This window comes from Loxodonta africana, chromosome 9 (assembly GCF_030014295.1).
Source record: "Loxodonta africana isolate mLoxAfr1 chromosome 9, mLoxAfr1.hap2, whole genome shotgun sequence".
NCBI lineage: Eukaryota > Metazoa > Chordata > Mammalia > Proboscidea > Elephantidae > Loxodonta > Loxodonta africana.
In genome coordinates, this window is record NC_087350.1 from 37,323,564 (window position 1) to 37,350,703 (window position 27,140).

The following is a 27,140-nucleotide window of genomic DNA, read 5'->3' on the forward strand; positions in this document are numbered from 1 at the left end:
GATTCATCAGCTCCATGGTCTTTACAAAGAGGGAGAGAGAGAAGAAACCAAAAGAAGAAAAGGAAAGAAAAATATAGTTTAAAACAACCACTATTATGTTACATTTTCACAGCATTTTTATTTCTACTCCTTTGGTGCAGAACCTGAAAATGAAGAGGAAAAAAAAAAATGAGGTAAAATATGGAGTCTCTCAGACACAGGTTATAAGTTAGCAGAGCAAAAAAAGCAACTGCTAAAAAAAAATAAAAATTTTATCTGCTAAAGACACTAGCAAAACATTTGATTTCACCAAGTTGTTTTCTTCCCCTTTATGTTAAGCTCTCCGCTATATAAGCATTTCTTTTCATGTGGGGGAAGAGAAACATTCAGAATTATCGAGAAAAGCATTTCACTCACATTCCAAAGCCTCCCTAATCCTCCTGGCCCCCGCCATCTACAGTCAGCGAGAATCATTATTTTACTTTGTACTTCTCCTGTGTCCACAAGTTAAAGTATTTTAAGAACTAGTGTATTAAATGATTTTCTCTCACCTCTAGAAAAGCCAAATAATTACCACACACACACAAAAAGCACAAAGTTACAGAGATAATTATCATTATTTCTTTGTTATTCCCAATGTCACACGAAATAAAGACAATATTTTTCTTCTTCTTTGGAAACCCTGGTGGCGTAGTGGTTAAGTCCTACGGCTGCTAACCAAAGGGTCCGCAGTTTGAATCTGCCAGGCGCTCCTTGGAAACTCTATGGGGCAGTTCTACTCTATCCTATAGGGTCGCTATGAGTCGGAATCGACACGACGACACTGGGTCTGGGTTTTTTGGTTGTTTTTTGTCAAAGTATAGCTCAAGCTAATAGAGCAGTTAAATGGACAGCTAGGGCCAAAAGAATGCACTTTCTCTGAACCTACATAAAGAAAAAAAAAAAAGACACAATTATCTCTGAGCAAAGTACTTAAAGGAACGTCAGCTTTTTTTTTTTTAATTGTGCTTTAAGTGAAAGTTTACAAATCAAGTCAGTCTCTCATACAAAAACTTATATACACCTTGCTCTGTACTCCTAGTTGCTCTCCTCCTAATGAGGCAGTACGCTCCTCCTCTCCATCCTGTATTCCCCGTCTCCATTCAGCCAGCTCTTGTCCCTCTCAGCCTTCTCTTCTCACCTCCAGAGAGGAGTTGCCCACGTAGTTTCATGTGTCTACTTCAGCCAAGAGCTCACTTCTCACCAGTATCATTTTCTGTCTTGTAGTCCAGTCCAATCCCTGTCTGAAGAGTTGGCTTTGGCAATGGTTCCTGTCTTGGGCTAAAAGAAGGTCCAGGGACTGTGACCTCCAGGGTCCTCCTAGTCTCAGTCAGACCATACAGTCTGGTCTTTTTAGGAGAATTTAAGGTCTGCATCCCACTGCTCTCCTGCTCCATCAGGGATCCTCTGTTGTGTTCCCTGGGCAGTCATCCACTGTAGCTGGGCACCATCTAGTTCTTCTGGTCTCAGGCTGCTGTAGTCTCTAGTTTATGTGGCCCTTTCTAGGAATGTCTGTTCTTAACACACTGTGTAACAGGATGATTTTCTCAAAATGGCAGAATAAATGATCTTGCTTTTCTGGTTAGGGATTCAACAAGAAAGAAAGAATCAAAGGTATAACCCTCTCTCTGGTTAATCTAAGCCAGAATTTTAATTCCCTGAGACTTGTATTTTCTCATCTCCGTATACTTCGGGGATGGGGGAGTGGGAGAAGAAAAAAAAAAAAAGAGTTTCTCTTTAGGTTGGACATTGGGAGATTAATGTTTTGGTTTTGAAAGTCCAGACACATCTGTAGCAGTGTGTTTCTACCACTGAAATCAAAACCATTAGGAATGAAATAGAATAAAACAGAATAGAAACCATCAGAGTGTTTCATGTAGAAAATAAATTATGTAAAAGTATTGTTTTGTGAAACCTGGTTTTGCAGTGGCATGTATATGAGTATGTGTGCACACGCAACACACACACATTCACAGTGTAAAGTTATAAAATGTATTACAACTGAATGTTGTGTTCAAAATGTTTGAGAAATACTCAAGGACTTTGGAGGATGTAACTTTTTTTTTTTTTTTTAACCAAGAAAGGGAGAAAACTAAAGACTGTGTCCTAATTATATAATCAAAAGAATGTGCATGTATCTTAAGGAGTCATGTGTATGTGTGAAAATTGACATATTGTTTGTATTACTAAAAAATTTTTAACTACACAACTACCCTTCAATAGCTAATGGATAAAAAGTGATACAATATGAATTAACTAGATATATCAACATGAATAAATTCTGGAAACATAATGTTGACTAAAAACAGCAAGTAGGAAAGGATAGGTATGATACCACTTAAGAAAATTTTTAAACATAAAAACAATAGTATATCATTTACAAATGCTTACATATGAAATAATAATGTAACAGCATTAAAGGAAGGAGTTTTTTTATGGGATGAGAAAAGGTTTTTTTTACATATCTGCATCATTTTATTTCTTTTGAAAATGTTTCCTAAAATAAGCAACATTTGTTAAAGTTCAGTGTTGGGTACAAGGGTATTTGCTACGTCTTCTCTGTAACTTTCTATAGGTTTTAACATTTCAAAATTATATTGATAATGAAAACAGATATTTGGTTGACATGCTGTTTATGAGATTATCGTGTATATTATTGTGTTTTCATTATTCTCATTGTTTTGGGATATCGGCATTTATTTATCCATTTTTCTATAGTTGAATATTAGAATGTTTCCAACTCCTGGTTTCTGGGTAGTATACAAGCTGTGCTGCTGTAAACATTCTTATGCATATCTTTCAGGTTATAAGAATCTTTTATTTGCTGGGCCAATTGGTATGCACGTATTCAACTTTAGTCAATATTACCTAACAGTTTCCCACTGTGACTGTACCAGGTTACACTCCCAAACAGCAGTGAATGTGAAATCCAGTTGTTCCTGATCCTTGTCCGTATTTGGTGTGGTCTTTGTAATTTTAGTAAATCTGACGGTGTGTAATAGCGTGACATTGGAGTTTTAATTTGCCTTTCTCCAATGAAGTTGAACACCTTTTTATGTTCATTGGTCATTTAATATGATCTCTTTCTTGAGCTTCTAGTTCAAGTCTTTTTTGCTCATTTTCTTATTGGATTATGTGCCTTTTCCTTATTGATTTGTAGGAATTATTTATATGTTCTAGATTATATAAAGTTCACAGTAGGTAAATCTTATCTACGATGTTAGATGTAAAGTTGTGAACCATTCTTGGTGCCACTCAGGCAATTCCGTGGTTCTGGTCATGTTCTATTTTTAGTCCAGGTGGTGGTTACATGAGCATATCCATTTTGTGAAAATCCATTGAACTGTGTAGCTATGATTTGTATACCTTACTATATGTATGCTGTCCTTTAATACTGTTTATATTTAAAAGAAAAAGAGAGGCCAGCCTTCAGTCTCAGAGTAAACAATAGTATCTGACGGGAATTTGTTTTCATTGTGTTTATTTCTAATATTATCTTCTACTGAAAACAAGCAATACTGGTTTTTCCGTTGATGGTAGTGATATGATTTCTTTTTAAATAAATTTATCTACACACACACCATATACAAAGTAATTGGCCTGACCTAAAGGGTGCAAACTGTTAACACACACGTCTGAGAGCTGGGAAGTTGGAGGTGTGAGTCCGCCCAGGGATGCCTCAGAAGAAAGTCCAGGTGATCTACTTCCAAAAAATCAGCCATTAGAAACCGTATGGAGCACAGACCTACTCTGATACACATAGGGTGGCCGTCAGTCACAATCGACTCAACAGCAACTAGCTTTTCTAGGGTTGAGTAGAATTCTCAGGCTGGAGAAGAGAATAAGAGCTTTGGGTTCTCTAGTGTACACGGTATTCTTGAATTTTCTCAAATGCCTCAGAGTTTGCGAGGTCACAGAAAGGGCTGACTTCATGGGGCACAAGGGAAACCAGCACCAATTGCCATGGTCTTGGGGCCTTAATGCAGGCCCTCATTGCTGAGCTGGTCGTCAGCAACAGTGTTCACTCTGAAAGAACAAGGTGTGCCTTTACCACTTTTACTAGATTGTGTAAAACCCTGCATTCTGGTGTGATCCAAGGATAAGAGAAGAAATCCTGAACACTGACTTATGTTAAATTTCTTACTATCCATATACTCGATGCCATGGAGTTGATTCCGACTCATAACGACCCTATATAGGATGGGGTAGAACTGCCCCATAGGGTTTCCAAGAAGTGGCTGGTAGATTCAAACTGCCAGCCTTTTGGTTAGCAGTCGAACTCTTACCCACGGCATCACCAGGGCTTCTTTACTACCGTCATAGTTCATGAGAACTGGAGTGAATTTTAGTGTGATGTCCACTTTAAAGGAACATGTTGTATCTTCCATCACAGTGTTATAATTTAATTCAAAAAGCCACCAAACAAAAACAGCTGACAGACTTGTACTGCAGTCTTATCTCTCTGCCCTTCCACATGTCTATCTTCTAGAGAAGATAGAAACTCAGAGTGGTGGCTTAGTATCTGTTACTGTGTGACTTAGGAAAAGTCAGTGAATGCTTCGATGATTCATTTGTTACACTCCTACCAGCAGGATCTTGTTAAGATTAGTAATTTTGTGTTTCATAAGTCTTTTTTTATCCTTAAATATGGTATCCATTTTCTTCTTTCTATTATCCTTTAAAAACAGAATAAGACATACTGCATCGATTATTGTGCTAGTTTTATTCCAATAAAGTCTTCAAGAAGAATAATTAAATGTGAGTTAAGGTCAAGAGGTCAAATTATGCTTTCTAATTTCAAGGAGAGCAAAGGATTTATTTAAATCCAAAGTTGTGAAATTTCAGATTTCATAATGCATGCAAATTCTTCCATAACTCTTAGTAATTTGTGCTATGAGAGTGAATTTCCTGCTAACGTTTATATACAGAAGATATGTAAAGCTTTTTGATGAGAAAAGAAAAAAATATATAAATTCATCAGCAGGAAAATATTCGTGTGAATAATAGACATTTAGTCCAAAGCCCAGTTGACTATATACTTCCTAAGATGCATGGACTAATTAAAAAGTAATTATAGAATCAAGACCAAAAAAAGTCACATGTGTGTTTTTAAAATACAGTGACATTTTCCCATAAGCGTTGTCTGATATCCATGGGTTTATGATATAAACAAGAGAGTCACATCTTTAAAGTTCATAATGTCTATCTCAAATTCTATTTTAACTCAAGAGGTTAAAAAGTAATTTTTAAAAATTCTTTAAACCAGAACAGTTTAAGAGTATCCAAGTGTGGATTATGTTAGCAGTCATGACAGATATTAGAGATTTAATAAGTAATTTTATGAATCTGTCTCTCAGTCAGTTCACTATCAGCTGAACACTGCTGGCCACCGTGGCAGCTTTAGATTGTTATTTTATATTGTTTCATTCATTTTCATGGTACATTGGATGTATTAATGGCCTCAATTGTTGTTCTCCTTGTATCAATACCCTTTGCCCTGTACCTCTGTAATCTCTTCTTTCTCTGATTCTGGGCTTGGCCACTTGACTTGCTTTTGTTAATGGGACAATACCAAACTTGATGCAGGTGAAGGTTTAAAACGCCCTTTTATGTTTTTGCTTTCTCTTTGGAACATTATTACAACGACGGGAACAAGCTCACACTAGCCTGCCAGAAGGATGTGAGAAATATGAGAGACACATGTAAGAAAGGTGAGTTGTTCTAGTCAATGCTATCTTAGACCAGTCAGCCCCCCAGTCAACACAGCATCTGACCACACAAAGTGAGCTCAGCTGAGGTCAGCTCAGCCCATCTATGATCAGCAGACAAATCAACTGACATATACCATATTTTACGCTAATAACATGCACCTTCTACATTTGTTTGTCAACAAATTCCTCTCCCTATGAGGTATTTTTATAAGCACGCTATGGTAATTTTTTTTACAGCAACACATACAAAAACAATTGGCATAGTGGCACTTACAAAAAATATCTCACAGGGCAAGGGAGCAGTTGGCAAACAAATGTAGAAGGTGTGTGTTATTTGCATAGAACTACTGTAGATCGTGAGAAAAAATAAACAGTTGTTGTTTTAAGCCACTAATTTTCTCGGTGGTTTATTATGTAGCCACAGCTAATTGATACAAAATTTGGTGCCAAGAGGCAGGGTGCTGCTGCAACAAAAACCTAAATTGTGTGGCATTGATTTGGGGACCAGATGGCAGGTAGAGCGGAAACAATTATTGGAGGTTAAAAAATGGTGAGGAGACTGCTCTTGCAAGCTAGAAAAAAAAGTCAACATTTGCTACAAAGTTGTAAAACTCTTAGTACAACCATTCCCAAAACTTAGCTTGGAAAATATGGTCAATAGGCATATAGACTCAAATATAGAGATCTCCAGGCAAAATATTGAAAAGTTAGCTAGTTTTTGCTAGCTGTGCAAGATAAGATTCTACAAGAAAAAGAAGGATTAAAAAGAATAAGCTAGTTCTTAAGTAGCACTCAGAGGAAATATAAAGGGACTGGGACTTGCTGGATTGAAAAATAGATAATTTTTACTCCACTTTCTCAAGTCAGTCAAATATAAAATCCATGTACTGTTGGAAATACATACCCTCAGTATAAAGATCACATCTAGGATGCAGCTATAAGGCTCACTGTTAAGATCTGTGCAAGAATTAACCTAGTGTCTAGTAGGCTATCTCACACAAAGTGCTTTAAGAATCCTAAGGACATTGTCTCACAGGATCCTAACTCAAATAAAATTTTAATAATAAAGTCTAGAGAAAAGGACATGTCTTGAAAAGAGCCATGGGTGTGGATTATGTTGAGTGGAGCGCACTTGAATAATATTCATAGGATGCCCACAAATTTTTTAAGAAAGCTGTATCAGTTAATGTACCATCAGCATGGAATGAAAGGGACTGACACTACTTAAATTGCAGAAAGACTTCTTTGACCTCAACTTTTTATTATAAGTAAGCAAGTTGAAAAAATTAGTCAGTTGTCAAAAAAGAGCAGTTTTTCAGGAGTAGGTAAGGAAGGTGATGGAAACGAGGATGCTTCTGATGCAGGTCTGAACACTGTGGTTAATGATGAACTGGGGAGAAACTTGCATTGATCTAATCAGAAACATTCTTTATTTCCTGAGTAGAGGAACCTGCCAATATTTACTCAGGTGGATTAGAAAATTGCTATGGACTAATGAAGACTAAGAGTCTCCTGTTCTTGTTTATTTATTTGTTTTTGAATGGGATTATTTATTGTGTTTATGCTACCTTCAACTCTTCTTGGATTTTAGGTGATTTTGGCAATTCACTTTTTTGTCATAGGTATCAAGATCAAAAGAAATCACACCCAGGAGTTGTATTCATTCCTGGCATAAGTCATGAGAAACTAGACTTTGAGCCCAGATGAGACTTTCAGCATTCTTGGGAGAGGATGAATGTATATTTTGCATGTGGAAGTAGCATGAATAATTGGGTTTAGAGGATGGAACATGCTAGATCGATTGCGTTGATTGCCCCAATTAATAGCCTTTCCTTATCTACATACTTTGCCCCATAATTTTGTAGTCCCCTTCCACCCTGGCTCTCAGTTTGGTCATGTACCCTGCTTTGGGAAATGGGACACTGGCAAACCTGACATAAGCAGTGGTTTGAAAAAGCACTTTCACATTTTTGGCTTCCCCTCTTGGAATCTTGTTCCTGCCGTGAGAATAGAAGGAACATATCCACTGAAAGAATATGAAAGAGATGTGGAGGACAGCTGAGTCATCCCAGACAAAGCCATCCTAGATTGGACAGTCTCCAGTTAACCCACCAGCTAACCACAGGTGCATGTGTGAGGTCGCTGAGCCCAGTCACACTAGCAGAATCAGCCAGACACTATACAGACTCATTAAAAAATAATAAATCATTTTGGAATGGTTGGTTATGTAGCAATAACTATATCTGTGGTGTACCATTGATTTAAAAAAGGAATCATGAGAAATATTGACATAGAAACTGTGAAAAAATAAAGATCAGTCTCCTAAACATTCACCTCAAGCTGATTCTCACAAGATCTATAAATTGAATTCACTAGATCAATTTTTTTAGATGTGTTTAATATTTAAAAACTACAAAACAAAAAGCATAAATACTGTAATAATGATAACTACTTTGGTGTTTCATTTTGTGAGAATGAAGATTATTCACCATAACAATGTGTTATTCACAGAGAAGTTTCGGAAATTTGCAGGCAGAAATTCTGAATTTTTATTTTGAATTGCCATTTAACAGTGAAGCATGACAACTATGGAAATAGATAAACAAAAAAGGACAAAAACAGTTGCATAAACTGTTAAGAATTCTAAACACTAGGTAGGTCATAGAAGAATTTTTTTCTCTTTATTTCCAATATTATAACTTCTAAATTTTAATATTCATGCTAGCTAGCATCACTTAATCCTAAAACCAAATGCAACACAATATGCTATTATTTGGTCAATTTAGTGATATATCATTTTTATATATAATTAATTTGAAGTAACCTTAACAGTGCACTAAATTTATTAAATTTAAATATTAAATTTTATTTTTAGAGATTGTGTATTTTGAAACACTTTAATTAGCTTTACAATACACCTTAAGATATTTTATTTATTTTTTACCTAAAACCACTTTTCTTACTTTTTTTAAAATATATATATATATTTAAATGATTTTTTTCTTAATGCTTGAGTTCATTAGGTTATATATTACCATGAAAGCATTGCATAGCTAAAATGATTGGAGTCATATGTGCACATGTTCTAACACAGTGGTATTGGTGAAGGGGAAAAAAGGATACACATCATTCTAGATACATAGCAGAATTTCCAGTGACCCACGTAGTCTGCATATTCAATGTTGCAATAACTCAATGGCCATGAGATTGTTTTTTTGGAAAATGTCTATCCCTTCATAACCAGCATGTTTATTTGATTATAGAGACCTTTATTATATATTTTGATAGCTGATAACTGAAGTTTTCCCAGAGTATTTTTCTTTTTCAAAATTGTATTGGCTATTAATTAAAAACTAAGGTAATTTTAATTTAAATCATATTATGTTTATATATAAACCTTCGAACAATTGAAATTTCTTGATATTAGTGCTTCCTATCCAAGAACATGGAAACCCTGGTGGCATAGCGGTTAAGTGCCAGGCACACTGTGGAAACTCTATGGGGCAGTTCTACTCTGTCTCATAGGGTCACTAGGAGTTGGAATCTACTCAACAGCAGTGGGTTTGGTTTGGTTTATCCAAGAGCATGGTACATTTTTCCATTCATTCAAATTATATTTTGTTTTTAATATGATTTTTTTAAATAAATAGATCCCCGTTTTCTTATTATCTTGACTTTCAAATATTTCGATTTTTCTTTTTTTTTTACTATTCTAAATGAAATATTTCCCCCCTTTTTCATTTCTATGAAGTTTTGTTAAAGTAGAGAAAGGTTATTGATTTTTTTTTAATCTTTAATCCAACTGATTTATTACAATAGTTTATTAATACTAACACTCTTTTTTAGACTATGTCGTGCTTTATAAATATACAGTTATAGCATTAGTCAAATAAAACAAAATTGTCACATTTTCACCAATGTTTAGTGAGTTGTTTGGTTATTTTTTTTTTTTCCTCACTACATTTTCAGTGATGAAAGATAATGTGTTAGCAAACATCCTTGTGTACTTCCTGATTACAATTGAAATGGCTTCAGTATTTCGTGATTTTGGAAAATATGTATTGTTAGTTTTTAGGTAGTATTTCTAAGTAGTTTCATGTTGCTCCTTTTTGGGGGGGGGAGTAAATAAATGTACAAACTTAACAAATGCCTTTTCAGCGTCTGTTGAATTATTTTCTTCTTTGATGTGTTGATATAATAAACTTGGTTTTCAGTATGAGAAGGCAAAAGTAGATGAATGGCGAAAAAAGATATAGTAATAGATACCAACATAATTAACAACTTGATACATTTACTAGATATAAAGGAATAGATTATTAAATGTATGGTACTGGAACAACTGGCTACAACCTAGAAGTTTCTATCTTACACCATATGCAAAAACGATACCTAGGCAGGCCTAAGATTTAAACGAAAATAAATATTTAAAAAAAAAGTTTCAAGATATACTAGATATGTTGTTAGGTGCCACAAAGTTGATTCCAACTCATAGTGACCCTATCCTGGATACAGCATATACAACTTATGAGATAAAAGACTTTGTTATCTATACAAACCAAAAACTCAAAATCCATTGCCATCAAGTTGATTCAGGCTCATAGTGACCCTACAGGACAGAGTACAATTGCCCCATATGGTTTCCAAGGAGCAGCTGGTAGATTCGAACTGCCAACCTTTGGGTTAGTAGCCGAACTCTTAACCACTATGCCACCAGGGTTTCCACGGATAACCCAGAAAACTCATTGTCACTGAGTTGATTTTGACTCATAGCGACCCTATAGGACAGAGTAGAACTGACCCATGGAGTTTCCAAGAAGGTAACCTTTATGGAAACAGATTGCCACATTTTTCTCCCAAAAAGAGGCTGGTGGATTTGAACCACCGAACTTTCAGTTAGCAGCTGAGAACTTAACCACTGTGCCACGAGGGCTCCTTATCAATGGATGTTGTTGTTGTTGTTAGGTGCCGCCGAGTTGGTTCTGACTCATAGTGACCCTATGCACAACAGAAAGAAACACTGCCTGGTCCTGAGCCATCCTTACAATCGTTGCTATGCTTGAGCTCATTGTTGCAGCCACTGTGTCAATCCACCTCGTTGAGGGTCTTCTTATTTTTCGCTGACCCTGTACTCTGCCAAGCATGATGTCCTTCACCAGGGACTGATCCCTTCTGACAACATGTCCAAAGTATGTTAGACACAGTCTCGTCATCCATGCTTCTAAGGAGCATTCTGGTTGTACTTCTTCTAAGACAGATTTGTTTGTTCTTTTGGCAGTCCATGGTATATTCAATATTCTTCGCTAACACCACAATTCAAATGTGTTCATTCTTCTTCAGCCCTACTTATTTATTGTCCAGCTTTCACATGCATATGATGCGATTAAAAATACCATGGCTTGGGTCAGGTGCACCTTAGTCTTCAAGGTGACATTTTTGCTTTTCAAAACTTTAAGGAGGTCCTTTGCAGCAGATTTACCCAATGCAATATGTCGCTTGATTTCTTGACTGCTGCTTCCATGGCTGTTGATTGTGGATCCAAGTCAAATGAAATTCTTCACAACTTCAATCTTTTCCCTGCTAATCATGATGTTGTTCGTTGGTCCAGTTGTGAGGATTTTTGTTTTCCTTATGTTGAGGTGCAATCCAAACTGAAGGCTGTGGTCTTTGATCTTCATTAGCAAGTGCTTCAAATCCTCTTCACTTTCAGCAAGCAATGTTGTGTCATCTGCATAACACAGGTTGTTAATGAGTCTTCCTCCAATCCTGATGCCCTGTTCTTAATCGTATAGTCCAGCTTCTCGTATTATTTGCTCAGCATACAGATTAAATAGGTATGGTGAAAGAATACAACCCTGGTTCACACCTTTCCTTACTTTAAACCAATCAGTATCCCCTTGTTCTGTCTGAACAACTGCTTCTTGATCTATGTAAAGGTTCTTCATGAGCACAATTAAGTGTTCTGCAATTCCCATTCTTCACAATGTTATCCATAGTTTGTTATGATCCACACAGTCGAATGTCTTTGCATAGTCAACAAAACACAGGTAAACATCCTTCTGGTATTCTCTGCTTTCAGCCAGGATCCATCTGACATCAGCAATGATATCCCAGGTTCCACGTCCTCTTCTGAAACCAGCCTGAATTTCTGGCAGTTCCCTGTCGATATACTGCTGCAGCTGTTTTTGAATGATCTTCAGCAGAATTTTGCTTGCATGTAATATTAATGATATTGTTCTGTAATTTCCACATTCAGTTGGATCACCTTTCTTGGGAATAGGCATAAATATGGATCTCTTCCAGTCAGTTGGTCAGGAAGCTGTCTTCCATATTTCTTGGCATAGATGAGTGAGCACCTCCAGCGCTGCATCTGTTGAAACATCTCAATTGATATTCCATCAATCCCTGGAGCCTTGTTTTTCACCAGTGCCTTCAGTACCATTGGTTCCTGATCATATGCCACCTCTTTAAATGGTTGAACATCGACTAATCCTTTTTGGTATAATGACTCTGTGTATTCCTTCCACCTTCCTTTGATGCTTCCTGGGTCATTTAATATTTTCCCCATGGAATCCTTCACTATTGCAACTCGGGGCTTGAATTTTTTCTTCAATTCTTTCCACTTGAGAAACATCGAGCGTGTTTTTCCCTTTTGGTTTTCCATCTCCAGCTCTTTGCACATGTCATTATAATACTTTACTTTGTCTTCTCGAGCCGCTCTTTGAAATCTTCTGTTCAGTTCTTTGACTTCATCAATTCTTCCTTTTGCTTTAGCGGCTCGATGTTCGAGAGCAAGTTTCAGAGTCTCCTCTGATGTTTGTAGCTGTTTCTTCTCATTTTGAGTCATGCCACATCAGCAAATGAAGGTCCCGAAAGCTTTACAAACACCCACGTCATTAAGGTCGACTCTACTTTGAGGAGGCAGCTCCTCCCCAGTCATCTTTTGAGTGCCTTCCAACCTGGGGGGCTCATCTTCAAGCACTATATCAGGCAATGTTCTGCTGCTATTCATAAGATTTTCACTGGCAAATGCTTTTCAGAAGTAGACTGCCGGGTCCTTCTTCCTAGTCTGAATACCGGTGGCATAGCTTCCAGCATCACAACAACACACAAGCCCCCACGGTATGACAAACTGACAGACATGTGGGGGAGCTTCCAGACTATCAATGGATAGGAACCTAAAATTATATTTTAAAAAATTATAAAAGAGAGGGTGATATTTTAGTACATTCAAATAAAATTCTCATGTGGAAAAATACATGAAAACACAATCATCAGATTCTCCTGAAGACTTTAAAAATTTATTTTCATACTGGAGACAAAGGGTTGATATCTCCATCATACCAGGGGCTTTTACAAACTTTTGAAAAATAAAAACAAACAACCCAAACAGCCAAAAAGATCGGAGAAAAATAAGAATATTCAGAGGAGAAAATCCAAAAAGTAAACAAATATAAGCTGTTCAGATTTTCAAGTCATGAGGGAAATACCATTTACAACAACAAAAGAGTAGCTTCTGAGGCTGCTTATGTACAACCAAGTACCTCGTGGGATTTGGTTCGTTGGTTTGGAGGTTTAGATCATGGTTTCATGGAACAACTTTGTTAATTGGCTTAATAATATGTTTAGTGCTTCTTTTGTACCTCCTAGTTCATTGTGTAGTGCCTGGGGTCTTAAAAGCTTGCAAGCAGCCAGCCAAGGCACAACAGGAATAAGGAAATTCAGGATAGGAGAGGAAATGGAATATGTGGCTAATTGTCTCTGTGAACAACTGTATCCTTTGCCATGAGACCAGAAGAACTGGATGGTACCCGGCTATCATTACTGAACATTTTGATCAAAGATTCTATAGGAGAATCTTGACCAAAAAGGTGGCAATGAAAAACAGATTTCAAATTCTCATGGAGTCTAGACTTCCTGGAGCCATGAAGGCTGGATAAACCCTTGAAATTATTGCCCTGAGATAATATTTAAATCTTAAACCAAAAATATCCCCTGAAGTCTTTTTGAAACAAACTATAGTTTACCTTAACTAGTAAAATACGTCTACCTTAAGTATTATGCTTTTTTTTTATCCATTCAGAATCAAGTTGGCAATAGCAACTAGAAAGATTAGATAGGAAACTTAGGGGGCAGTGAGGTTATGTTAAAGGGGGAGAAACAACTCAGAAAAGGAGGATGAGACTGGTTGCACAACTCAAAGAATGTAATCAACGTCACTGAATTGTACATGTAGAAACTGTTGAATTGGTATATGATTTGCTGTTTATATTCTCAGTAACAACAACAAAATAAACAAAATTAAAAAAGAAACAATGATGTATCAACATATACTCATCAGACTAGTGATAATTTAAAACTTTTTATGGAGCTCCAGTGGTGCAGTGGGTAAGAACTTGGGTGCTAACCAAAAGGTCAGCAGTTCAAATGCACCAGCCACTCCTTGAAAGCCCTGTGGGTCAGCTCTACTCTGTCCTATAGGGTTGCTATTAGTTGGAATTGACTCAATGGCAATGGATTTGGTGTGGTTTGGCTTGGCTTATAGTATCTTTGAGGAGCCCTGGTGGTGCAAAAATTAAGCAATCAGCTGCTAATTGCAGATTAGTGATTCAAACTCGCCCAGCAGCTCCTCAAGAGAAAGGCCTGGCAATCTGCTCCCGTAAAGGTTAGAGCCTAGAAAACCCTATACAGCAGTTCAACTGTGTCACATGGGGTCACTAGGAGTTGAAAGGTGCTCAATGGCACCTAACAACAATGACACAATACATTTACTATCAAGGCTATCAAGAAGGGTGCTCTCTCATACATTAATGGTGCTTGTTTGTTTATTTGTGGGAAGTAATTTGGCAATTTATTTTAAAATAAAATACATTAAGAAAAGGATCATTAAGAATGGTGGAAAACAAACCAAAAGAAACTAAACCTGCAGAATGAAAGGCAAAAGAAAGTGTCAGGAAGGAAGAGATAAACACTATTGCCAAAGGGTACAGAAAGCTCAACTAGGAAGATGAAAAATGAACCTTAAATTTGGAAATTAAAGGGGAGATTATGGCCTTAAGGATAAGAGTTTCAGAAGCATAGTGGAGAGAACATGATTTGAAAAGAGCATAGAGCTGAAAATGTGGAGTTGGTAAGTGTAAGCAACTCTTAGATACACACACATACACTTTCAAAACATGGTAGGAAAACAAAAGAGAATAATAAGATACTAATTGTGAGGTAGGATTGGGGAATGATTTTTACAAAGAGGGAGAGATCTGAGTGTCTTATGTGGAAGATAAGGAACTATTAAAGAAGGGAAACTTAAGTTACAGGAAAAAAATAGGATAGTAGATGGAACAAGCTTCTGGGAGATTTGTGAGGGCAGAAGACACAGTACAGAAAAAAGTTGTTACCCTTAAGAGATAAGGAATAGCCCTTCCTTTGAAGATCTCCTCACAGCTTCCTTCTCTGGTTACTGATTTGATGGGGAGAAAGAGAAAAACAGGTAGTTCACAGATGGTTATTTCTGATTTTCATAAGGCCCTAAAACAACCAGTTTCACTCTCGTGTTGTAAGACAGATTTAACTCTAGTTTAAGGGTAATAGATAATTATTGAGTTTTGCAACAATATCCTACATTTTTTCTACCTATATACTGGTGGCAAAAAAGGTAAGGCTAATTTTAGAAACTCAAAATGTCTTGCAATTTCATAATTGTTCAGAAATATTGAAAGCAACTGCTTTATAGCTAGCTGGTGCTTAGAAATCATTCTCTTAACTTTTCAGGTATTTTATATTTTTACACATCCATACAAATATGGAAGTCCATAAAACTGTCATAAAATGAGCATAACATAAAACATAACATTAAAAAAAAGGGGGAGAGAAAAAAAAAAACCTGCACACTTTTTATATCTAAGATCATCTTTAAGCTCAAAGTCAAACATGTAAATTCTAACATTTTCTCTAAATCTGATACATAAACAGGAGTCCTTTGGAGAGACTAAATATAAGCAAAAAATGAAAAAAACAATTCTAAATTCCACATGCCATAGCCAGGTGCAGAGGAAACACAAAACTTAAATTCAGCTAATGGGTTTATGTGAGCAAACCAGAGAATTAAAGATCCATAGGTCTCATCAGAAGCTTTTCTTCCTCTTTGAAACTATATCCCTCCTGTTGCCTGGTTAAGGTTTTGCATTTTTAAGAGGCTGTGGCAGGTGCTTGCAATATGCACAGTTCAGTTTAATTTTCCTCTGGGTGAACAAGAAGTCAGCTGCCTGGGGCTGAAGCTTATTTGCTGTGGACACAGGTAAATTTGCTTAAAGTCCTCTAAGTGTAAAGAGAACAAAGGCTTAGTTGGATGAAGAGAGAGCACAAAAAAAAATCACCGGGATTAGAAATGATGGGTTAGGCAAATATTATTTATAGCATTTGATATTTGCACTGTGGAAATGAAATGCAGAGCAGAACTGCCTCGTGGGACCTTAAAATGCAGCGTCACCCAAACTTCCTTTAAACTAAAACATCTAAGTTACATTTCTATGTAGACAGAGTATACTAAGTTTAATGTAACTGTAAGATATTGATTTTTTAAAAACTGTATGGATAGGGTTTTGTTTAAAACAACTACTACACTGAAGAAAGCTGTTGCATAGTGACTGTTGCTACCGTAGAAGAAACTTTCTGAGAAAATTAATGAAGAATCCATTTTGTGAACAAACTTGCTTTGTAGAAGGAGTTATAGTAGTTCAGAGTGTTTAACTGTGGTCTGATGAATCATGACTTAAAAATTTGCCCCAGAAGAGGGAAGAAGGGAGGGAGATTTGTGGAGGATTACACAGTTCTGGCCAAACTTAAGTAATGGGAAGATAACCACTCCTTTTCTTGAAATGCCTGCAAATGTCTTTAATAAGTGGCTTCACTTTAACCTGTGCTTAAAACTGAAATATGACCTCTTTTTTATTTAAAGTAAAAGAAGCTTTTTCAAATTACTTATTTAACTTTAAGGAGAAGTGGTAGAAAAGCCACATATTTCCCCATGAGAGGGCACTTGGAATTGCTTAAGACACTCGTGTCTTGAAGAAGTTGCAATGCCTAATAAATTACAGCAAAGTCATTTCAGCTTTTGAGACATATTATTCTTTATTTCCGCTTGGTCTCATGGTGCCTTAGAAGAGACTTTAAGACTGATTTCTACAGCAAGGCGTTCTCTGACTCGGAGCTTCTCCTTCTGGAATTTGTTTTCGTATTTCAAGGCATAGCTCAAATGCCAACTCCTCTATAGGTCAAATTCAGATCTACATAGATCTAACTACCTTCCGACTAGAAAGCTTACTCATTTTCTTCTTACTGGATTTCCAAGCGGCCTGTTCATAAATAGTGCAGACTTTGAAATTGTACTTTTACCTTTTGAGGTGATTGCAGCCAACACATCATAAATGGAAGATAGTTTGATGGCTTAGATAATCTTCTTACAAGCTCAGCCAATATTCTCAAAAACAACATAAAACAAGACAAAACAAGCAAAAAACAAACAAAAACCTAGGGTAGGTTGATAGCATAAAGGTGGTAATTGTTAGGTACCATCTAGTTGGTTTTGACTAACATCAACCCCACGTACAACAGAACGAAACACTGCCCAGTCCTGCACCATGCTCACAATCATTGTTATGCTTGAGCCCATTGTTGCAGCCAATGTGTCAATCCATCTCTTTGAGGGTCTTAAACTTTTTTCGCTGGCCCTCCGCTTTACCAAGCATAATGTACTTCTCCAGGAACTGGTCCTTCCTGATAAAGTGTCCAAATACTTAAGATGAAGTCTCACCGTCCTTGCTTCTAAGGGGCATTCTGTCTGTACTTCTTCCAGGACAGACTCTTTCTTCTAGTTGTCCATTCAATATTATTCACCAACACCATAATTCAAAGGCATCGATTCTCCTTCAGTCTTCCTTATTCACTGTCCAGCATTCATATGCATATAAGGAGATTGAAAATGCCATGGCTTGGGTGAGGCGCACTTTGGTCCTTAAAATGACATAAATAATAATTAAACCTTAGAAGGCATGTAAATTCTCTGGCTTTTTTGGACATGCTGTGAAGATATCATATCTCCTCATCCGTAATATGGGTCATAAAAGAGGTGTGAGAGAAAGGGGTCTGATAAAAGTCATTATCAGCACTGTATTCAAGGGTGAAAAGTGAACTTAAGGAGTAATAGGCTACCAGCTTATTCTACGTGGGTCGTTGGAAGCAGGGGCACACAAAGGGAACTTCAGAAGACAAAGCAGTTAAAGCCAGCTCTAGTGACTCTGAACAGCACAGTGGCAGGAGACCAGACTGTTTACATGCTATGTAAAGGGCCAGGGCAGAATCCATGGTAATAACTAATTATCGATATGCATTGAGCTCTCACAATGACCCAGGCAATGGCAAATAGAAGAAAAGATTCAAGAATGAGAGTGAAGATTTTGGCAAGGTGAGCAATGCAGAGTCCTTATCAACAACTCAGAGGAAAAGGACATTAGGAGCATTGGTTGCTTTTCAACCAGCTCATCATAAGTATATTAAGTTAATTATCCTATCCTGAATAAAAATAATATTTGTGGTGTTGTTGATTTGTGTTTTTAAATATAAACCCTTCTGTATTAGTCAGGATTGCTAGTGACAGAATTCCAACAGTTTAGTCAGAAAGGGGAAATGTACTAGAAAGATACTGGAGTAACTTTTGTAACGCAAGGGTAAACATGGTCCTTAGACTCTTGGAATGAGGATTTGAATGTTGCTAGAAGTTTCTTTCTCCTCCTCTTATCTCTGCATTTATCAGACTAGCTTTTCTCCTCAAGGTAAGAAAGATGACAGACAACATTCCTGGCTTTGCATATCACAGCTTCACTTAGATTAAAGCATTGTATCTTCCCATGTCTGAGGGGAAAAAAAATCCTAGGGAAGTGTTCTGATTGGCCTAGCTTGGTCAGTGGTCAACACCTGAAACTATCCATTGTGAACAGAGAATTAATGTACAAAGATTAGAAGACTTCACTTGAATCACTTGGTTGGTGTTGGGGAAATAATGCTTACCCCAAAAAAGATAAGGTGGTTCTTAGCATCAGAGAAAAATTCTTCATAGACAAAATAATAGATGTCCATGATGTTGTTTAGGAAAGAAAATCTACCATCTTCCTGAGTACCCCAGTTTTTTATTACCCTCTCAAAACATTTAAAATTCTTAAGCTTCAATCTGAAATTAATTGATTTTATTTTCCCCTTGGTATGGCTGAAAAAAATTTTCTGTCATCTATATGGTGATTTATGGTTAATATGGAATTTTAAAAGTAGCTTAAAATTTAGTACATTACTTCCATTAGGTAACAATATGCACAGAATAAATTCTTCCATTGGTACCAACTTAAACTGAAAAAAAAAATCAAATTCTAATTTTAGTATAAATATCTCATAATTATTCCAGCATTAAAGTTAATTGGTATAATATCTTGTGCATTTGATATTTTTGCAAAAGTGATAAATCATGTAACCACTTTTATGAACAGCTATAACATGAAAAAAATTGAAACAAATAAATAAGCTCTTTTTATTTTTCACAAATGGTCGTAGAAACTCATTTGATTTATTCGTCTTAGTAAGATACTGTGAAGATGGGGCAAGTATAACCTAGTCCATGATCTTTTTGTGGTCCTTTCATTTTTGTTTCTCTTATTATAATCCTTTCCATTTATATAGTATTTTGCTCTTTACAAAGCCCCATTATATAGTTCTCTCAGCTTATCATGGTTGACTGCCATGCACTTTCTTAGTGCAACTCGGTCAGAACATAATGGTAAATAATTCTTGAGCTAGGTTGATGGACTTTGTATAGGGTGTGCTTTATTGAATAGGTAGGGCTATTGAGGAGCAGAAATAAAACAAAGACTAGGACTCAATTTTTGTGACCCTCTACAGGGTGTGTGTTCAACTGGTTAGCTTCCAAAGGTACTAAATTTGAGATAATGAGAGCTTGCGAAACAAATGTTCTTTGTTAGAAATCCTATGATTGGTTTGGAGAATGCTCCCAATCCGTGCCAACTTAATGCTTAGCCTGAAGATCCGTTTGCAGTCAGAGAGACTGAGAAGTGTCCAAATAAGATTTACAATCTACCCTAGGTTCTAGAAGACCCATCCTGATGATAAAGAGACAGAATACTTAGGAATCTCCATCATTTGACACTTGGACCACTTGACATGTGTAATCTGAGATTTGTGTTCAGCTGAGTTCTTAGAATCTACACTTAAGCCAGTGGTCTATTTACCAGAGGTATTAATTCAAATCAGGTTGTGGTTGTAACTCAAAATAATGTATGTATTGTTGGTGGATCTAGAAGATGGTTTAATTCAGAGCCTAGAGAATAGAAAACAATTGCTCAAAGCTTTGGAATCTTGGTCTCCAATATTAAAATTAGATTTCTTTAAAGGAAAACAAACTCTAAATTAAAAAAAAAATTACTTCGTTTTAAGAAATCAGTAAGATTTTCCCATATATATATATACACATATTCTTTTTACTGAAGACTGGCATCTTTTCTTTATTTTCATGTATTTCTGAGAACTTTAACCAATATCACCCATTTTAAAGTCTTCTTTTTTTCCTATGGTTGATCTATCATTGTTGCTTTTTTGCTGCCTGAAGTAATGAACCTCTTTTACAGACATTAATAGCTGATAATTGCACTGTCATATATCATAAAGAAAAATAATAGTTTCAGGTAGAACTCCTTGGAAGAAAAAAAAAAGAGAGAGAGAGAGAGATGTATGTGGGGCCCTGGTGGTACAGTACTTAAAAGTTCCACTGCTAACCAAAAATTCAGCAGTTTTAATCCACCAGCCACTCTTTGGAAACCCTAGGGTATAGTTTACTCTGTCTCATAGGGTCGCTATGAGTTGGAATTGACTTGAAGGCAATGGGCTTTTGCTTTTTTTGTGGGGGGGGGGTGAAGGGGGTTAGAGTCTTTTTCATTAACTCAGGAGGTAATGGTTTGTTGACTGTCCTTTTCAAGCAGGAAAAGAAATTTCCATTTCTGTAGAATAGGCTTTTGCAGATTAAGTCAGGCTTTTTAGGGTTAATATTTGGTTTCCTTGGTAAGAAAAGACTTAAAATCAAAGCAAGGTGCCTGTTAGTAATTTTCCCCTTCAACAATATATATTCATTTATATTTATAGATATGTAATTCGTGCCATTTTTTCAAGTTTTTAATACCATATTTTTATGCAAATGATGAGTGCCTTCCACATTTGTTTTTCAACCGCTCCCTCCCCCGGCAAGGTATTTTTGTAGGCACCCTGTGCTTCTTCATTTTTACAGCAACATGTACAAAAATTGGCATAGCGGTGCTTATGAAAATACCTCATGGGGGAGGAAGCAGTTGGCAAACAAACGTTATTTGTGTAAAACTACAGTAGTATGCAAGCTCTATTAATACTGAGAACACACATAAAACATGTATTCCCATTGCTGTATAAACCAAAACCAAACCCAGTGCCGTCGAGTCGATTCCGACTCATAGAGACACTATAGGACAGAGTAGAACTGCCCCATAGAGTTTCCAAGGAGCACCTGGCGGATTTGAACTGCCGACCCTTTGGTTAGCAGCCATAGGACTTAACCATTATGCCACCAGGGTTTCCATTGCTGTATAAGAGAATAATAAAATGATTCGTATTTCTAAAGTCATCTTCATTAAGAGCCAATTGTCCTGGTACTGTACTTCTACTTCAAATGAAATTCTATATTGCTGGTTCAGAGAGAAATTCTCTTAATATCATTTCTGAGGAAGAATACAAAACTAAAGTTTATAACATGAGAATATCAGAGTTTTATCTGTTGTCTTAATGTCTCAAAAGTTCTGAAAATGGGAAGACAGCGCATCGATTGAACATTTTTGTTGACATTATTTTCTATTATCTTTTTTTCTCCTTCTGAGCCCAAAGTTCATAGCTAAGACAGTGATGACTTGCCTCTTCCTCTCCCATTCCATATTCTCAGCTTCCCATATATTCTCAGCCGAGCAAGACCAATCCTTCTACCATTTCCCACAAACTTTTGTTCCCACTTGTACACATGTGCTCACTCTGTTGCCAGTAAAGTTACCCTTTCCTCTTTTTATCATTAATCTCTGCATTCTTTGAAGTCCAGCTGCAAGCTACACTGAGATACTCCTTAACATTCGGATTCATTCTTTTGAGAAATCATTCATATTCTTGTTTATATTATTAATTCTTCCATATCTTATAAACTCCTTTAGAGAAGTCACTGTGTTTTTAAGTCTTCTTTAATGTAAACTTCAAAACAGTCCTGTTAGAAATTATTACCATTTCCATTTATCTGATGATAAAATATTATTGGACTCAGAACTGTAGGCTTTTTCTCCCCCCCTTAAAGAAAAAGTGAATTAAGTGACAAAATTAGAACTCAGAACAATCTGGCTGTTTATGACAACAAACTACATATCCACCCACTATATAGAACTGAACCCAACACATAGTAGATATTTTAATTAATTGTTATCCATGCATTCTCTTCCAAAATTAGAAGAAATTAAAAATGGATAACAATAACGTAAGAGGAAGATTGCCCTGAACTCCTTTTTTAGTGAATTTAGTGTGAATATATAGGTACATGTGTGGTCATTGGAGCCCTGGTGACACAGCAGTTAAGAGCTATAGCTGCTAACCAAAAGCCCGGCAGTTTGAATCCATCAGCTGGTCCTCGAAAATGCTATGGGGCAGTTCTACTCTGTCCTATACAGTCACTATGAGTCAGAATCGGCTCGATGATAACAGGTTTGATTTTGGTTTTGTGTGGTTATCTGTGTCATTATTTGCTACGCATCTCCCCCAACAGACTGTAAACTCTTTGATGCATGTCTTATTACAGCGCCATGTCCTAGCACAGTGTCTGGCACACAGTAGGCACTTAATAAATACTTGTTAAATGAATAATGAATGATATCTCTCTACTAGAATGATGTCATTTGTCCACAGAATTAATAATACGTAACCAGACAGGACAATCTGGTTGGCCTTCTATGGCTGGGAAGCCAATAATATTTCCCCTAAGTAGCCCTAAAGAAAAATCTAGGAGTGGTTGGACAGGCTAAAGGTGAACCGATACTGGCCTGTTCCACTAATTGGACATGGATACTATGATTGAGCAACAAATGCGGAAAATTCATGTCTTTGAAATGGGTTCTAGTTTCAGTTACGGCAATTCTAACTTTTTAAATTTCCTTTCTTCATCTTGAAAGGAAATCTTTCACTGTTAATTTATGATATGATAATAATAATGAAAAATGGCTTTCTTGTGTGGTAATCCATCATAGATAAGCTATCAGCAAGCAAAATTCAGAATGATCAGAATAGGATTTAGAACAGCCCCATGGTAAGAAGAAAGCTATTACGTGGGTACAACTTTAGAAGGATAACATATTTAGAGTAAATATAAGGAAGAGAAATAAAAGACAAAACAAGCATTGTTAATACCTGCCTGACTTGGTAAGTTTCTGAAAAAACAGTTTACACGGGGCTAGTGGAGGGGGAGTGCAGAACTATTTGAAATCAAAAGAGTAAGGAGGGAATTCAATCTACCACCCTTGTGAACCTGACTTAGCCCTCTTTGTTTCTTTAACTCTCTGGCTACCACTGGTATTATAAAGCATATCAGTCAACTTTTTTTTTGTACTCATGACTCTGTACTCTGAAACACAAAACTTCGTAGGGCATTGTGTCCAGGTAGGCAGGTGGCAAGGTAATAACGTAATTGTGTTTTTTAAGATAATTCCTTGTAGTTTAAGTCTGAAACTAAACAGATCTACCCTCTAGTGTCAAAGATATTGAGAAAATTTAAGCTACTCAATCACATATTGAGATCTCTTAGGTAAGCTTGAAAGTTTTAGAAAAAGACAAATGGAAACACAGAACGTAAGGAGGGATGTCAGCAGCCTCAAGCCTGTCCCTGGTGACTGTCAAGGTATAATGCGTCTCCTGTTCTCTAATGTTACAGTGAGTGGTCCATCCTGCTGTATGTAGCAGGAATGTTTTCCCTCTTACCACAAGGTTGATCATTTTAGTTATAAAACTGAATTAGCTCTGTTCTCCTGTAGTGCAGGAAAATGTGTGTGTATTCAATATTCCCTCAACGACAAGATTTCTAGATTGCCGTAACTTAAATTTTCTCAATATCTTTGAACAAATAATAACGGCAGCTTTTAATTTGAGAACGCTTAAACACATGGGAGTAGTGCATTCTACTATGGAATCTGGATCAAAAAGGGGACCACAATTATCATATTATATTTATTTTACTCTGATACCTGCATAGAAGCTTCAAGGTTGTTGGTACTTTGTTAAACAATATGGTGTAGGTATTTCCAAGAATAATAAGGCCTCAGTCTGAGGCCATTTTATTTAGAAGGCACACCAGACCTTTGAGTTGCTAGAACTAGCAAGGGTTTATTAATAATTCACTTATATTTATAAGACATCTCAAGCAAAGAGTACTTCAAACTACTTTCTTTGTTAAATGAAATATACATATTTATAAATGTGTGCTTATTTTTGAAGATAGAAAGAGAAAAATAGATAGAAGTTGTTTTCACATCAAATGTTAAGCCACTGTGCCACTGAAGTATTTCATTGATCTCCTGAAACTTTATCTTCTAATTGCCTGATTCATGACCTGGTAAAACTGTAGAGAGTGGGGAGGTTGGAAAATACCTAGCATCTGCTTCTCAAGCATGTAATTACAAAGTTTCTCAAATCAAAGATATGGAAACATTTTATCTGCACAGCTGTCAAGGGTGAAGCTATCTATTGGTTGAGCACTTTACTGCTTACGAGACTTTTTCACATATATTTAGTTATCATCCTCACAATTACACTGTGGTGAGGGTAAGGCAAGTGATATCATTTTAGAGATTTCAAAACTGAAGCCGGACGAAGTTGGGATTTAGCTAAATCAATGATTAGTAATAGGTCTTTTGCCTTCTGTGAGTACAGACTTCTTTACACCAGACCATGGTACCCACCTTAGCTTAGAAACTTGTAGGCATACAATGATTGAAATTCTTCCCGAAAAGAAAAATAATAGATTGACAGTGAAATCCAAAAATGAGATCAAAATACGATGTTTTTAGTGACTATGAAAATGTTGTTAGGTGCCATCGAGTTGGTTGTCACTCCTAGAGACTCTATCTATGTACATGTATACATTTTAATACTGAAATATCCTCTGGTGAACTCCTATATCCACAGTCCCAGCCTTAGAAAACACAGAACCACGGTCATCCACTTGGTTTCCCCTCTTTCAAAGGTGTGGGAACCTCAAAAGTACACCTTTGCTTCTGACTCCTACATCGTTATTCAATTTCCTGTATGATTCTTGAAAAACCAGTTCTTCTGGAGTTAGTGCTCATGGTGTGTTCATGCTTTTTAAAGGTTTCTATCTTTTTGAAAACTTTTGTTGGTCTCAGTAATTTTTCATACCTGACGTTTGAGACAAAGCCAGGTAATGAAATAATGAGACAGTTTGGTTTATTCATTTTCTTTGTAATGAAATGAACACAATGTGAAGGCACCCTGCCTGCCTGTTTTTCTCCATTTAAGATTTTTTCTCTGGATTGATTGTTCTTGAACTCTATGATTTTTCACACTTTTCTTTCATTTAGTTTCTGAAGTTTTTTTAAAATTCTTGTATTACCTTTTACCCTTCAGTCCCTATGTTGAAATCTTCTTTCGTTTTTTTTTTTGCTTCTAGTCACTGAAACTATTGACTATAAATACATGCTTAGATTCCAATTTTCTTAGCGTTCTTCAGAGAAAAAAAAAAAAAAATGCTGATTCTGCCAGACAAATTTCTTTGCGTTTTTGGCTTCAGGTAAGTCATTGTCTTTGCAGAATTGCCAAGTATAAATTCTATTCATTATAGCAAATGTCATACAAAATGTCATTATTCTATCTTTAAAACAAACTAACCAAAAAAATACTAAAGCATGAACTGTCAGCTAGGTAGGTAATATGGCTTACTCTGATCACACCTGTTTTGGAAAGTTATCCAATTCAATGAACTTACAAATATTCCGTCCCTCTGTATCTGAGATGTAGCTAAATAACTGATGGTGGTATCAAATAGAATTCATGTTTTGTTCATCTTTCTGAAAATTTAGAACGTTTTGTGACTTAAAATACTTTCCTTATTTTATATCAATGACATGAATGATATAATTTAAGAGAAGTATTAAAAATTCCTCTTTAAAGACTTCATTAATTGTTAAATAACATAAAACAAATTATTTGATTTTCATCTTCCCCATGCTAAGGCTCTGAGATTAATATATATAGGAAAATCCTACAATTTCTGGTCATCAATAGCTTTTTTTTTTCTTCCTAAAAGTGGGATCACTGGCTTGCATTTCAACACAGTTTCAAATAAAAGAACTGTGCAATTAATAGATAGTCCAGGAAATGCCCTGTGTCATTTGACATGATGCATGGCTGATGCTAGGATGACATGACACTGCTATGAGCATGTGGAGGGACATGCAGGAATTTAGGGAGTATCAGTCTGAAAGTACCTGGATTGTGATGGTCTCAGGAGTCAGGAACACCAAAGGCTGCTTTGGTAAGCAACAGGAGGAACATAACTAGTTCCTGAAGGTGGGGCCATAATTGTCAATAAAGGAAACCACTACTTCACACACCAAAGCAAACCTGAGCCAGTTGTTGACCAGAGTCTTTGAACATCTTATTAAGAAATAACTATCTTGGTTTGCTGTCGAGTGTACAGTATGAATCACAAATACTCATCAGGATAAAAAAAAAATGGATAGCTCCTTTTTATTGGCACTTTCTCAGTTTAATATGTTGCTAATAGAGATTTATATATAAAGGCTCCTTTGCTTCTTAACTGTTTTGTTTATGGGATTGGAAGAGCAGAAAAACTCACTCATCCAGAAACTAACTTCACCTGAACTCCAGGGTAATGAAAACTTGAGTTATTAGGGTTTCTTTTAAATTAAATTATAGTTTGAAAGGTTGGTTTAAAAACTAGACATAGTCAACACAAAGAAAAAAAGCAGAGACATTGTTTCACAAAAAAGACAAGGATCCAATTTTACAGAAGCAACCATTACAAATAATTTTATTTTTATTTTAATTTCAAGGTAGTTCATTGTTAAGCGAGCTCCAAAATTATTAATATGAGAAAGTGAATTAAACAAGAAGAGTTAAACTCTGTGCCTATATATGTACGTGCATATACTATAGAAGTCCTTTGGGAAATGACTTTATGTCAACCTCCTCATCCCTAAGACAAAGACGAGGTCACTTACTTTTTTGTACCCGTGGAAATGATGTGAAGAAATGATAAGATGTAGTTTAGGATAA

General features: G+C 36.2%; 1 long non-coding RNA gene across 1 annotated transcript in view; it reads left to right on the forward strand.

Moving 5' to 3' along the window:
- The first annotated feature begins 13,818 nt into the window (after positions 1–13,818).
- LOC111749867 (uncharacterized) overlaps positions 13,819–27,140 on the forward strand; it is a 54,009-nt gene continuing 40,687 nt past the window's right edge. The window contains exon 1 of the long non-coding RNA XR_002785060.2: positions 13,819–16,020. This is a non-coding gene — a long non-coding RNA (uncharacterized LOC111749867). The remainder of the gene's footprint in view (positions 16,021–27,140) is intronic.